This window comes from Nasonia vitripennis, chromosome 3, assembly GCF_009193385.2.
Source record: "Nasonia vitripennis strain AsymCx chromosome 3, Nvit_psr_1.1, whole genome shotgun sequence".
NCBI lineage: Eukaryota > Metazoa > Arthropoda > Insecta > Hymenoptera > Pteromalidae > Nasonia > Nasonia vitripennis.
The window spans coordinates 6795901-6812308 of record NC_045759.1 but is presented as its reverse complement, the minus strand read 5'-3'; the positions used below and the strand labels follow the sequence as shown (position 1 = coordinate 6812308).

General features: G+C 41.9%; 1 protein-coding gene across 17 annotated transcripts in view; it reads right to left on the bottom strand.

Annotated features, from left to right (window-relative positions):
• The window catches only part of LOC103317425, a 219560-nt gene that overhangs the window by 14429 nt on the left and 188723 nt on the right, over window positions 1–16408 (bottom strand). For 14 of the 17 annotated variants that reach the window (XM_031926130.2, XM_031926136.1, XM_031926128.2 and 11 more), the window contains one exon: window positions 6743–6964. The gene's annotated coding sequence lies outside the window, so the exon portion shown is untranslated. Of the gene's footprint in view, window positions 1–1503; window positions 1669–6742; window positions 6965–16408 lie in introns of those variants that run through there. The other 3 variants (XM_031926131.2, XM_031926140.2, XM_032598521.1) reach the window with 3 other exon arrangements.

Below are 16408 nucleotides of genomic sequence, written 5' to 3'. Positions count from 1 at the left end.
GCTGTCCTTGAACGAAAAAAGACGCAGTAATCATTTTAGGGACCGATACACACGTCCGATCGGTTTTGTCCGCACATCCCACTGCCAAAGCACATAAACTCTCTATCTCCTGGGGCGAGTTTGTTATTCCGAGGAATCTCAATTTGCCAAAGTATAAAGTGCTTCGGTAAATAATCGCTCGCCATACACAACATTTTATCCGAATTGGAAATCTTCTATACGTCAATTGCAGACGTCGAATCGGCGAGTTTCAAGGTAACATCAATATTTAGACCAGCGTACGCTATTTCAACGTTGTTAGTCAAATTATCATCGCTGCTGACACGCGTATTCTCAGCTGCTTCTCGTCTTTATCGCGCGTCGTCGACAATATTATTTTCATACGGTATTGCATCGATATCCTTTGATACTCGTATTCCCCACACGGACTGTACGCGTCATCGAGCGAAGACGAGTCCGTGATCATCGCGTGGACGCACCCGATCATCAATTATTAATGACGCCTCTGTCTCTCTCTTTCTCGAGCCTCGATCGGATTTCGCTCGCTCGGTCAAGGCTTCTGCTTCGTCTTCGCTTTTCTCGCGATGCTGTCATGCGCGGTTCATGATGATGACGATGATGACAACGGCCGTCGTGTGATCATATAGCTGCGAAGTTCTGGAGAAGACACTGTAAGACACTTTTTCTCCCGAGGGTGTATTGTTCGTAGATGCATTTTTCTGTAAAAAATGTACATCCCAGGATGTAAACGACCATCTGTATGAACTGTTTGCTAAAGAGAAGCGACTATCAGCGTAAACCAACAAACTTGTTAAAACTACTCGTAGCAACCGCGATAAAATATTGCAATCAGTTCAACAACAACATCAGGTGTCTCATCGAACAAACAGAGAAATGTAAAATTAATCGATTTATCCCACGACGAAACCTACGAACGAGCAAATGCCATATACGTAGACAGTATATAAGCGTATATCACTCACGATAACTTCGTAAAAGCGATCACTCCTATATACAGCGTATAGGAGGCGGCCGTAGGATCGAACTTCGGTCGTCCGAAATTGGTAAAGGCCATCACCGCGCGATAGAGCCGTTTATAAGGGACCTCTCTCGATCGTTACGGGCGCGAGGACGAGTTAGAGCGCAATAATTAATGTGGCCGAGCAAAGGATGATGATGATGCTTGTCGCCGATCGCACGATGATAATGATCGTCGCTGAAAGGAAAGCGCGCGAGGATGGAATTTTCAATGCGATGGGTTATTATTTATGCCGTCGCGCTGAATGGGACATTGGCAACTTGGCTGATGTAATTTTCGTTACGAAATTGTTATTTTTCGAACTTTGTTATCAGTCGATTTGTCAAATTTTTATAATCCTGTATAATAATACCATACAGCGTTTATTATTCCGTTACAGGAGACTCCTCCTCGTGGGACGATTCAACGATTCTCCACACGTTCGCGAGTAATAAAAGAAGCCGCTTATAAATCAAACCGCTTACCCCAAAATCCAGAGATGCAAAGTACAAATACGAGTTGCCGGTCCTCGAGTTCAGCACCGGGTCTCGTGCGCTGCTATTACCGTTGCCCCGCATGCTCGCGACGACTGACTCATAAAGTCGCTGGCTCGTAACGAGGCTCGGGAAAAGCGAGTCCGACGATGAGTCAGCTTTGGTACATGTGCGAGAAAGTAAGTAGTCCTCGTTTCTGCGAGATGACGACGACGACGACGACTCGACTGCTCGAATTTTAGACGTACGTGGGCTGCGGACCCTCGTTGCAATTGCGCAACGATGATGGGGAGTGGAGTTTCGTTACTGCGGGGGAGAAGGGCTTTGATGCCCTGCGAAGATTAAAATATCGTTTGATGCTTATGGAGATTAAAAGTATGTGTAGCAAGAAGCTTCGATAAATCCTTGTTTTCGCTGAAGGTGGAAAAGTAATCTTAATGATGAAAAGATCCCTATAGTGCTTCATCGAACTGCGTTTCACAAAAGCAGAGCACGAAGGTATAATAAACGTGCTGCAGTTAATGCGTCAAACGATAATAGTCGCGTGTCGTAAAAGTTTATGTATCGCCGAGTGATAAACTCGCGGTATAATCTGTCATAGAAGATTTTCCATTCACGTGATTAGTTCGACTGTTTGCAGCCGATTAACGACACTTCATAAAGTACGTATTTAGATAAAAACATACAGCGTTATATGCAATTCGTCAACCTCTATACCAAAACATTTCCATCGAATCTTACATCACAGCACACATTATCCCAAACTCATACACAACAACAACAAACTTCTCCCACACATCACAAAAATCGCTCAAATGTCAGTCACGCGACCCTCTCGCGACAATCTTCCCGCGGATAAATAACGGCAAAACTCCCACGCCGTCATGGAATAATCGTCGATTTTGCGCGAGTGTATATAAAACTCCTGCTTTTGCTTTCTTGCGTTATGCTCTTTACACGCATATGACAACGTGACTCATCCTCTCGTCCTCGTTCTCCGCACCGGTGAACCGGTTTTCTCTCCGTCGACGTTTTTTTTTCGGGACGGCTTTTTTTTATGCAGGCGATCGCGAGGCTTTGTTTTATACGAGCGACTTAACTGTATTTATTTTTCTCTTTGCGCGCAGGCTCGCGCGTAATTTTAGATCTTTTGTGGCCTGCGCAGAATTTAAAAATAGGAGAATAGGTTGCTGCTGCTGCGGGATTTAGGTTTTTGTCGATTTTTTCGCTCGTCGGCGCGTTAGTGGCGTCGAACGCGACGCTTTGTTGATGTTATTGTTTGAGAGAGCGCGGAGTCGTCGCGTATTCGAAAATTAAATGGGATTAATGTTTTGCGAGTCGTTGGATTGTTTGGAGTGTGAGAGAGAGAGAGAGAGAGAGAGAGAGAGAGAGAGAGAGGGATCGTTTTTGGAATTATAATGAGGATATATCGCTGCACGCGATATTGGGTTTACGATTTTATAAGCTATAATAAACGGAAATTTTGTTGTTTGCTATACTCTTCTATGATCTTAAATTACCGTGTAAAATAATTCGCTGAAATTTAAGAAAGGAGATATACTGGAAGATTCTTACAACTCCGGCTAATGAATTATTATATAAGAGGCATGATATATTTGCTCGTTTAAATTTGCACACAATGCTGAGTCGTTATAAATTCGGATACCAATCGATGGCACCGGGACTAACCTCTTTTTACTGTTATTCCGAAATATTGTGACTAAAAGCTTTACGTTATAAACGCCATCGAAATATAATACGTCCATAAGTCTCCCAACACACGTGACTCACTCGATGGAATCGAACACATGGGAAAATTTATAAATTGGGCAACCTGTCCAAACGACTATATAATCACTCGATGTTGATCAATTGACTTCCTCGTTGAATCTGGTAGTCTTCTTTCTCATAAGATTTTTCGCATTTTTGTATATAATCCCGAAAATTCATCCAACTGCATCAACGCTAATAAATTTCTCACACGTTTCCATTAGCATAATTTTCCAGAATATTCATCGTTTCCGACTTGTCGGCTCGTAAATCTCCAGCGAAGCTCTCGCGCGTAATAAAGCGCGACAGACGAGACTTTCCTCGATTTCGGTCTATAATTACGTGCGATTGCCCGGAAAAATATCGCTGCGAAGTACATGCCTTGGCGACGCTCCCGGTGACTCATCGCACAGCCTCTTCTTCTTCTGTGCTTTCGTTGGAAGTCCACATCTGGCGGAAGCCTGTATGCTTCTCTCTGAGGGAGCTCGCGACGAAATAGAGTCGCGGCTTTTATATCGCGAGCGCGGGCGAGGAGACGAGAGAGAGAGAGAGAGAGAGAGAGAGAGAGAGAGAGAGAGAGAGAGAGAGGAGACCCTCTTTGCAAAGGGGCTGTTTGTTTTCGCTTTATCGAGCAGCTGGCGCACTCTCGCCGCAAGTTTAATGCGTTCGAGGAAGGGTATCGAATCCATAATTAGGATATTGATTTTTCGCAAAAATTGAAAGACTGATATATTTGCACGGAGGATTATTATAATGCGTTCTATCAAGTGGAAACGTTGATAATTTTTTTTCTCTTAAAATATATCACATTAATTAAAATTTTGAAATCCGCAGCTTTAACAATTGTAACAAAGCTTCATTTGTTAGGAAGTAAAATGAATAAACTACAACGTCATCGAAATACACGAATTCAAAAATATATACACATCGAGAGCAGACACGGTGTCAGACCGATAAATTGAGAATCAGAACTGCTTCGCGAAAACCCATATAATCCTCAATTATCAAGCCAGTCTGTCGCTCTAATAATCCGTGATATAAAATCCGTCGACGCGTCGCGTTTCATCGTAATAATCCGCACGACGATATACGGGGATTCCCCGCGCGACAACGACGTCCGGCTGCAGCACTGATCTCTTCTGCCTACGCGAGAATTTCGTGACTCCGAGAAATACTGAAAACGAGACTTGTGCAGTAAAAGTGAAATAAACATGGTTCTCGGTATTGTTGTTCACTGTGTGCTTGCGTGTGCGGTACTGTTTTCGGAATTTTATTATGTCCGCTTTTTATGACTGTATTTACGCAGGTGGTGTAGGTCTATACATTTTGAAATTTGGTGTTTGAATATTAACGCGCAGGCTTATATAGTCGTTGAAAGCACAATTCGAGCAGTGATGCTGGTATAAATAGCGAATCTCAGAACAAGCCTTTTCGTCTGCCAAAGTACACAGACTATTATTTGTTTCACAACAATCGCGAAACATTGTATACGCGAACGACTAAATCTAAGAAACGAAGTACTCGAATTTTCCGAATCCCACAGAGAGATCAGTTTCATCGCGAGTCCAAACAAAGCAAAACAACTTTATCCCCAACCTAATAATCACCCCACACTCTCTTGCTACCAGGAAACAATCGTCCCGGATGCAGCTTGTTTTCTCTCATTTTTATAAACGCGAATTCAATCGTCCCGGACTACTTTTTTTAAAAACAATCGTGTCATTGAGCACATATACACGAGGAGAAAACGGTCGCATTTCGGCGCATCGACGTAAAATTAGAAGCCACTGCTGCAGCTGTCTCTCGCGACTCTCTTATTCTCGACGTAACACGCGAAAACGCGTGACTCAATCCTCGGCGATTCGAGAATATCGGGTCAGTGGAACGGCTACGACGCGACTAAGTGGCAGCAGTTCTCGTTTTCGGCTAAGATTCGCTAAATTGATGTGGGTGGTGTTATGGACGTGGTTTCTCTTTCGACGATGTTGCGAGCTGAATCTTTATAAGCGAACGATAGCGTTTGTTAGAATGGATGAATTTGTAGTTAACGCTTTTAAATTTTATTTTGTGGAAAAGTAAGCTCGAGGATGAACTTACGTTCTTAACACATCATTCATTGTAGTTGTGGGCATATCGTAAAAGTAGTTTTATTCTAAACTTACTTTTCCATGCATGACATCATGGTAAATTATTTAATATGACCGATTGCTTACGTAAGTTTTATGTAGCTTCGAAACAGAAAAAAATTTATGTTCAGAATTTGATGCACGCAGTATGTAATAATACGAATGACATAAGCATTCACTTAATTTCGCATAAAATGACGATTATTCCGAAGAAAAATACTCACAAAACAATAGAATACTTTTAGCGATGTACAAAAAAATACTATTTGTTTAAAAATTCCATAGTCGGCTTTATGAAAAAATACTGCGCAACAGCTTGAAAAGCCTTATCCTCAACGGATTCCAATATTCTCTTCACGACGGAATTTTCGCTCCAACTATTTTCACAGCAAAATCAAGGGCATTTTTCAATTGTCTCGCTACGTAAGCTTCCTATCGAGCGATGCATTGTTTACGCAGCCCAATGGCGCCTCTGTATAGTGTGTTGTGCACGACTGACACCAAGAGAGAAAAAGAGAGAAAATATACGCGTTGCTCAACACCCCCCGTTGATGCATCGAAGTAAGCCGATCGAAGGCCAAGTGCACGCGTCGTACGGATGCGCGAGAGAGCTTTCAAGCTCACGTCATCTGCTGTTGACAATGTTTAAAGGAAGAGTGTATGCGTTGGCTTATTTGTTTTTTTTTTAGAGAGATCGCGACCAGGAACGGGGATAACGCGTTTGTTTTCCAGTCTCGGTCAGCGAGATTATTAATTATAAGTGTGAAAATATAAATAAAACAATGTGCATTGGAATTTAGTGCCTCTTGATTATACGACCCGAAGAAGATAATGCAAACATTGTGTTTCTCCAATTTACAATTTAAATTTCTAACATTTTGAAATAGTAGAAAAAAAACTTTTCTAGTCATTAGCAAGGTCAGCTTTACCTTTAAATTCATTTATTCCCCGATAAACGAAGTAATAAAGTTATTTCTTTACCAAACGACAAAAAATTTTCTCGACGGCTAGAAAATAAACACATCTTGCATTATGTGACACTTTTTATAGACAAATATGATCAACCTACTATGCCCTCTATCACTAGAGTACATATCCGCGTAACTCATCTAAAATCGCAATCTCTCTTTTCCAGCCGCCTACGCGAGCAATTTCCTGGGATCTATCGAGAGTCGCGCAGCCAGAAAAGATCGTTTCACTTGAAGAGTGAGAAAAATATAGAGTCCATCAGATGTTTTTTTCTCGCTTGCATATAGTCACGATGCAATTTGATTTTACAAATCGATATGTGAATAAAGAAATAAACGAATAATATGTATAATTTCTATACTTACGGTGGAGACATTCACCGCCGCAGCCGCTGAAAAAATTAGCTTTCCAAACTATACACGGTAAATCCTCGAGCATTAGCTGTTGCACCAACTGACCTCCGCCGGAGCAAAACGGCCATGAACGAGCGCAACAAAGTATCCGACCCGCTGGCATCGCTTCAAGGGAATCACACTGGAAACCCCTCGGTCTTCTAACTCTTTCTCTCGAACCATTTACCACCCAACCTGCAATCAAACAAATAGGTAGATGGAGGACTTTTTGCGCTTTATTTTCAGCAACACGTGCGCGATCAGAAAAGTTGTGAGTTGGGTACAATCGCCGGAAGTGCGTGATGTGGATGGTGATCGAATAAGTTTTTTTTTTTTTTTTTAAAGACGAGTGTTGTTATTATTACTTGGACGGTAGGTCAGCGCGTTATCGAAGGTACACATAACGTGTGCAAAGAGAAATGTTGTTTGGGTATAGATGCAGCTGTCACGTGCACAGATTGGCTTTCGGGTATACGAAATCAATATGAAGCGTATGTATATGTAACTAAAAGTGGACATTTCAAAATGAAGTGTCAGCTATCTAAAGAAGAATCGGAGTATAAATTCGTATACTCTCTCGATCAATCAGCGAAACTCGTGTGTGTCTCGATTTGTTCTATAGGCACACGTGTATCTGAAATTCACTTTCTCGATTTGCTATTCACAAAAATATCCGCGTACACTCCATGTAACGAGCCAAGCTCGTTATGTACCGTGAGCATTTTTTTACACCTGCGAGCGCATAATTAAACAGCGTATCAACGGAACGAATCAGAAAGTGCATGTACGCGGACAACGTTGTTCTCCCTAAGTTTCTGCGTTCCCACTTGGAAGACAAGCTCCTAAATACAACATGTACATATGAAAAAAACTAAAAAAATTAAGATAGTTCAAAATTTTTCAAAATTTCGCTTATCACCGCATGTAAGCTTATTAGATCGATTGTCAAGAATCAATATTGTTATCATCAAAGCCACTAATGTTTATTTTTTTTCAAAGTTTTCCTTGTATACCACTTACGTAAACGCGCGTACACGGAATCTCGTCTCTAAGTACATGCACAAGCGAGTTTCCATAATCTCGCCGCGACTCGACAAAAGGTGAAAGTGTATCTGTACTCACGCGCTCGGATTATCGAGTCCGACAAATCGACCTACGAGCTATGCGCGCCTGTGTATATTATCATCGTGATGCATTGTTTTAATAGGAATCGGAGAAAGGGATGCAATCGTGTTTTACATACGCGCGCGGTGAAAATAATCGTAATGAGCCGTGTTGGATGATGATTGGGGTCAGGTTTTTTTTTCTATTCGCGATAGGAAAACGTCGCGTCGTGTTCATGTAAAAGTGAGAGTGTGGGTACAAGGAGGCTGTGGAGGTTCTTTTTGGAGGTCGAATCGGTCTTAGATGAGAAAGCGGTGGTTCTTGTCGAGCGCTTAGAAGTTTTTATTGCCGTACGGAGGTGTTGCTTCGCGCGAATGAATTGCGAGTTGTAAATTTCACTGGGTGTAATGAGTCGATTTGCGATTTAAATTAGTTGAATTATTGAGAAATTTTTTTTTTATTAGAGTTTCGGTATTGTGAAAATGTTACATTGTTTGATTTCAACGCAACGATATATTGATTGTTTTTTTTTCTCTTAGCCCATAAAATTTTCCTAATACAGGGACGATTTCCCTTTGAAATTTTAACACTCGTGATACCCGACTAAGCTCTCTTTCAAAATTCATCGATAGATTACGCTCGACTACTTCACATTGCGGCAACTACAATTTCGTGTCGCGCGATCAAGCAAACAAATAAAGCAAAATCAGCGCCGCGCATAAATCAAGCCTTTCGCTCGATCGACGCAACTTTTCCTCTTTCTTTTTCCGTCGTGGCCGTTTACACACACGACTCCGCTTCCTGATACCTATATACATGTATATATAGAAAATCGATCATCGATGAGACACGTAAACGCGATTGAATTATACGTAAATACGTCGTTTTTTCGTTTTTCATTCCACGTATAATTGCTTTTTTTCTTGCGAAAAACGAGCTTACATCGTCGGTGGCGCTGGTGAACTGGAATCACAGCTATTTTTACGAGAATTTTTTTTCCATCGATTATTTGCTCGGATGCGGCGGCGTACGGTATTTTGCAGTTACGTGATTTTCTTTAATAAACTCATACGCGCAGGGTGTGTAATTGTTGCAGTGATATACCGGAAGCTTGTGTGTATATATGTGGATTTTGTTGCGTAAGTTTTGAGACAAACGAGCGTTTCTACGAATGATCCGAGTGGAGTTAAATTATTTTTAACCTTCTGATATTATACGTAACAGTATTGAAAATGTGAGGTTAAAACGATCGAGATCGAAGAGTTTTTGCAAAAAATATAATTATTTTACAAACCCTGACCCATAACAATTGTTTCCCTTAAAATCAACAGTTCTCGTATATTCAATTTCGTCCAAGGATAAGCGAGAATTTCACCCATATTAATTCGCAGCGACAGAAAAACTCAATTGCAGTTATTATCGAAATAATCATATAGAGTTCCGAGTCGAAAGACACATTCGCGACTCGGCAAATGAAAGAGTTCGAGCCGTGCGACAATGAAACGAAAAAGAAAGACCGACGGAGGTGCGACTCCAAGGTCGGGATTATTACTGCCAGACTTCGAAAGGTCAGCTGTATGCAGGATGTATTTTACCGAGATATGAATAATTTCCAGTTTTCAGCTTGATGCAACACGTGGTTTTGTACTACTGTATATGCATAATGGTTTATGAATATTCATTCTCTTATGAAATAATTCTCTTATTAAAATAACACACAAACGTCAATCTGTGCAAGCTCTCCATAAAACACCGATCGTGAAGAACTCTCCCATCATCGTTACGCTGCAGGAAAGTTCGACAACACTTCTCAGATTAAAACAAAAGAGCATCAGCGCTTCCCTCACGAACACACAGTTACAAAAGAGTCGGCGTTGCCGTTGCGCAAAATATCGTCGGTTTTTCAAGACACCAAAGTCCCAGGGCGAGCGCGCAGGGATCGAGCATCATCTTCTTCGGTCTTGGGCTGTCGCAACGCGCGCTGCAGCTATGCTCGCGCGAGCGTTACGAAAGGATCAGCTGCGCAGCTCGCGCGCTATTGTCTTCCTGCATGTTCCCGTTGCCAAGCCGCGTGTCTGTCGTCGTCTTTTGCATATCGTATATTTACGTCTCTATTGCTCTACGAGATCGTGTCGCCTTTGTCTGTAAGGATTTTCGAAATCGTCGCGACACACGACGATGCGCCTTCGGAGGACTTTTGCGAGAAGGATGTGAAAAAAATATAAAAATCAATTTTATTCGCTGTTACATTTGCATCGAGTAAAATTATACCTCTGATGCATCGGAGTTGAATTTAATTCCGAGCGTATAAGAGAGATCGAAAGTGCAATCCAAAAACAGAACAACCGCTAATTCCCATCTCGATCGAAATAAGTGTGCCACACGAGTGCCGCGCGCACAGGAAGGGAAGCGTGCAGATCGGCTCCCATTACAGAGCCGTATATATACCTCCTAAGAATTCCCCGAAAAGTCGTCAACTATACCCCACTACCCTATACTAATGCGCGAACCTTCGTGGAGGAAATGTTGGATGTATTTTTTTTCCTCTTTCATCCATGCGCGCATGAAAAACCCGGACGGCGCAATTAAAGTATAATGACCGGAAACGCGAGCGGCTTTGTAATTTCCAGAGCGCGAGCACGAAAGTCGCTTTTCCGTTGTCATCATCGTATAGCCATGCGGGAGAGAGAGGACGTTGGCGGGATTTTATTATTCGCTCGATGCAAATTTTTCGCCGAGGACCACTGTTGTGCGGCGGCTTTCGCGCGAGCAATGAAATTAGTTTAATTCGAGGAAACGTTATTCTTTCGTCGGTTATATTGTGCAAACCGAGGGAGTTGAATGTTTGGGTTAAATTAGCGTGGACGATGATGATTGTTCGAGTAGCGATTAAATTTAAGAGTGTCTTCCTTGATTTGCATAGAGTTTAATGTCAGCGATTAGTACAGTTGCATAAGTGTGTACAGCGATTGACATTGCTTTGGAAACATCATTAACCTACATAATTTTTTTTCAATGACACTACAGCAATTGCCGATTGATCAATCGAGAGCTGTGCGCGTTAACGATTCTGAGAATATAGTGATGGGTTTATCCGGTTTATCCGCTCGTTCGTTATCTTCGCATCTGATAACATTTTTAAGGATTACGTAGTAATTAAATTATAAATTCGCAATCGTCGAAAGTACTCGTAAAAGATAGCATCGGCTACACACACGCAAAACTCAATCGCACGCGCGGAACGTGCATCCTTCGGGATATCCGCTTTAACCGCTTTTTTCTCGAATCTTCGTCTCGAATCACTCGGCCGAGAAGGTCGGTAATATATAAATTCAGCACTTTTATGGCTATAATATTCAAAAATTTACCGAAACACTTAGTCCCTCACGCGTTACGACCACTGGATAAAAGTATATACTCAACTCTTCGACTCCGCAAACGCCGCTTTATTTGCAGACTGTCAATAAACCGGCGCCGTTACGGTACACTTGGAGGCTCTTGCTCAGGTTTTTTTTTCTCTCTCTCGCTCGCCTCTGGAGGTCAACCTTGACGATAAGACGAGACACTCCACTTGTTTTCGCGTTATTGCATCTCGGGACACGCCGAGAAGGGAGAGAGCTCGCGTGTTTGCGCAGCGAGTAAATCAGAGCGTGTCGATGATAATACACAGGAGACTGTGGAGTAGAAAGTGAAAAGAGTCGTAAATCGTCGGGGAAATGAATCGGCGATTCGGTTTTAATGAAGGAGATACAGAGCTGTGTGTCGATGTCGAGAAAGCTACGGTTTGTTATAATTTTAGAGCTTTTATGTAACGCGCGGATGTTTTTCCCGTTCTCGGTCGCGTTTAAGAAGTACAAATAGGCGATAAAATATACTTTTTTTTTCAAGCACTATATCGTCTTTAAAAGAATACCCTACAAACGAGATGCACTCATCCGCCTATAATCTCCATAGAGAACACTTTTTAGTCAATCAAAACATATAACGCTCGGCAATCCTACTAATCTATAGTGTGGGACGTCGAGGTATACTTTTTCAGTCGCCGCTTCGGAAACCCATATCCTCGCCTCACGGCTAAACTCTCGGGAGGATTTATAAAGCCGAAGCTTCGCACAGCCGTCCGTGAGATTCGTTCTCGCGTGACTTATTACGGTTGCCGTTGAGTTCATATTGACGCTTTTTTTGCTGATGAGAAAAAGAGACGGGAATATAGGCTCACTGGAAAAAAGAATTAGAGGTCGTGTTGATATCTTGATTGATTGAGTTGTTTACACAATAATATTCTTTTTATTTATTCTGTAAAGAATTTAAGAAAAATTTTAAAGCTTCGAGTCACCTCTGTTCTTTTTTTTTAATGGAGAATGAGATCTCGTGCTCTACAGGATCAGAGAAAGAAAATTCGACTTGAGGTCGAGGTGAATTATACGTTCGAAACTTCGTGTACTAGAACAAGTCTCTTTCCGTCATATTACTCCGCGTCGTGTAATTCAATACCAATCAGGCTTTATATCCGTGAAAACGTTCGCTTTTTCAAAATCCAGCGAAAAATACACAATGCAGCACGTGATCGGCTCGGAGGATTAAAACCGTATCTGGCAAAAAAATCCGCGCGTAATCTATTCCCGCAAGCGAGACTCGTTAATGCAACAAAGGAACAGCTGCTGCACACAGCTCGCCGTCGTGAAAAAAGCGAACTCACTCGCGGGAACCTTTTAAAATTACAAGCTCGCGTCGAGAGTAAAAAAAAATAAGACCAATTTATTTGCAGAGCAAATGAGATAATATGCGAACGGGAGCCGCGAGCGAAGAATACGAGAATAGCGAGGAGTATCGGGGGGTAGATAAGCACACGAGAGAAGAAGCTTCTTGTGCATCAGCACTGCAGGAAAGAAACGATGAGGAGGAAAGTGAGAAGCCCCATGCGCTAGGCTTTGAAGCGTACCGAGGAATTTGCTGCGCTATAGAGCCAAGAGAGGAAGAAATGGAAAGGCTTGAGAGAAGAGTGGAGTATAATATCGAGAGTGAAAATTTTCCTTGAGGAAAGTTGGAGATCGATATGCTGTGCTACCGGGAATTTGACGATGGAAAGAAGATTATGCTGTTATTTTCGTGTAAGAATGATTCTCGAATTTACTATGTAATAATCAAACGTTGTATATTCTAGTGATACAAGGTACCAATCAGTGACGAGCGAATTTTTTTGTTCTGCATATTGCACTGTATCTACGCGAAATCCATACGTACAAAGATGATTTGAGAAGAATCTAGTGCACGATACACGCGAAGGTGATAATAACAATTTCGCTGAATGGCGAGTCTTATCGATCTACGTGCAAAGGTTGAAAAAACACGTTGTATATGTACTCATTGACGTTCATCCTATCGCGCAGACATATTGTACAGCGTCAATCAGCTCTTCTCTCCAGATACGACACTTAATTGATGTCTGCTCGTATACTGAGGTTAATAAAGGCAAAAGGCTGCGTTTGAAATATCGGAATCGGAAATGTGATTCCGACTGAATTTATATTTATAACCGAACTTGTTATTGAAAGTGTTTTTGCAGACTGAACGCGAGACAAGTAGACTTACAAGCATATCATTTACCGTTGACAAGCATTTCGCTCGCTTTTTGTTATAATAAGCATAGCTCTACGAATTATTGAAGCGACCGAGTCCTGCATCAGAAGAAACAAAAAAATTTTAGCACTCTAAATAGAAACACCAAAAAAAAAGAGGCAGGCTTCTCGAAAGATCAAAGACCGCATCTCCTTTGTTTCCCTGCCTCTTCGACTCTATCCGGAACTATACACAAACAATGCACAACTCGCGCAAAAAGCTCATAACGTTCCTCTTTCGCGGTCCGATTCACTGCGAGGCTAAGCAGCCAAGGCCGCGTTACGTAGTTACCATGGATGTTCCGGCGGACACACGGGAGAAACGTAATAGAGACACATTAGTTGACGCGATGACGTATAGCAGAGATGGACTAGCCGATGACGCGTCGCGAATTCCCTTATGTACGTACACGTGCGGTTTCATTTCGGTTTCATTTTCTGGACGAAAATCGAATCCCACGTGTCGAAGGATTCGGTCGACTCGTGCGTATAAAGTTATTCTAGGTCGAAGACGGATGGATACGGATGTCGAAATTGTAGTATTAGGCGCTATTCTCGATCCTTTGCTTATCTTAGGATGGCATTTGGGAATTGCGATCAGGAGGAGAGACTAGATCGGGGTGGAATTTGTTTGGATATTTAGTGTTGGTTTTTCAGTTACGCCATATACTGGTTTTCGATTGATGCGGCTGTAAATGCTGAATGGATCTCGGTGTAAACTTCCTGATCTATTTTTGCTGCGTTATAAAATTCTATAGCTTTCATAGCGATCAGGTGCACTTTTATTTTAAAGACTGGATTCCCTATACCCGAGAGAAGGTATGCGGTAGCTCGCGGCGGCATTTATACGCCTGTGAAAGTGTTACTACGTGTTATAAAATAGCCGCGAAGCAGAACAGAAATTAAATTTAAATGTAATAATAGTAAGAGTAAATTATATACGTTAAGCAATGTAATTGCATACATGTGCGGCTCATAACGGTATTATGTTCTGACTCGTTCCTATGAGATGTGTACCTTCGCTTCTATGTACAAAAAGTCATTAAAAATTGCAAAATACTATACTATGGGTCTCGAGAGATGTTACACGGACGAAGTGCGTAACGCTTTCTCGGAAGAGATGTCGGCGAAAGACTGTCTTTCGAAATCAGGTGTAGTTCTAATTTGGAGTAATAGCCACTCGCGAATAGAAGGGTGTACAACGAGCGACGAAAAAAAGTGTATTCCCCTTCCAAAAATAGCCGTACGCACGGCAACCCAGGAACTAATTTCTCCGAGATCTGTCGTCAGGCTTCGTGTCCTCTCCTAATAAAACTACGTGAGTTTGCCGTTCTCAGCTCAATCTTCCATCACTCACCTCGAAAGATCCCTCGAAGCCGCAAACTCACCCCAGAGACCAGCGGCATCGCCACGTGGATCCACCTGTCCCAAAACGGCTCGTCTAACGAAATCCACCGACGCACGTGTACATGATCGTCGTAGTTGCCGCGGGGAATCCCCGGCGGCTAATGGCCCTGTACGTCTTTCGCTTCTGCACAGCGACGCGCGTGCAGATGTTATGGCCCGCCGAGATCCATATAGTATCTTCCGTGTATTATTCGTCATTATAGGCGGGCGAACGCGCATGTGGGTATTTTTCGAGGTCCAGAAAGCTAGAGCGAACGGATGCGTTTTGCTCTCGATTCCGTTGGGAAAATCGAGTCGAGTCGTATAGGAGTAGAGACATCGTATCGCGTGATTGAACTCGATGAATGACGTAGGGACGCGTTGTTTACTTTTTTGCGATGGGCGTATGATGTGTGGAGACGTATAGATTAGGTCAATGAATATTTAGCGCACTTCCTGATTAACGGATCGAAGGAGTACTTTTGTTTAAATTGATTCGAGCCAACGCGATACTATCTCGCATAAAAATCATCGAACAAGGCATCTCACACCTGTACAACGTTTTAACAATTACGACGCGCCCACGCCGTCTCTCATTATTTCACGCGTCCGATTTTGACTTCGAGGTGATATTCGCTCATAATCCTTGAGTCATCGCACACCGAGCTCGAACTCCATATACATATTGTTTCGAGAAACTGCAAAACAAACAGAGCCCACCGCTCCACTTCCGTCATTTAATTTCGCGCCGCATGGCACCATGTGCACAAATCACGCATTTATTTACCGACTCGCCGAAATTACGCTGTGTGAGTCATTCCTTTATAAACTCGTTGCGAAACGAGCCTAGCGCGTGCGGTCGGTCGTATAATTGGAAGAGTAGTTATAAGTAAGTATATCGGAGCTCATTTTTCGATTATACATTGTTGCCGGCCGGGACTTGAATTTATAAGGCTTGAGTTGCTTTTTTGGCGAACGCGGAAATGTGTGTGGTTATGTGATGTTTACCGAGGGATTGGTTAGTACTGTAAGTAGTTATGACGTGCGAAGATTGAAAGATAAGGGTCGATGGTTTAGTTGCATATGAGAAAAATTTAAATGTTCTTAAAAGCTCAAAGTATTTTAGGATTATTGAGATTGAAAAAAAGTATTAAGTGTATAATAATCGAGTTCAAATTAAAATAACACAAACGTGAATAATAATCGAGCGAAATAAATCAGTTGTAGTTTCATTCATGAAAGAGCATATATCTCGATGTTGATTATGCGAAGTAATGAGTGTATGTAAACAGTTATTAAAGTATTTATTCGATTTAATTTTTGAGTATTTTCTCTAGATCCATAATATTTATGTTATACATTTTTATGAGCCATATAACATTCATTATCTTTCGCAAAGTTTAATTATATTATATGAGATCTGATGTAGTACGATATTTTTTTGATAAGATACGAGGCTCAATAAAATAAATGAATTTAATTTATAAATTATCGCACATATCTAGTAACATTCCGAACTACAGCTATCTGC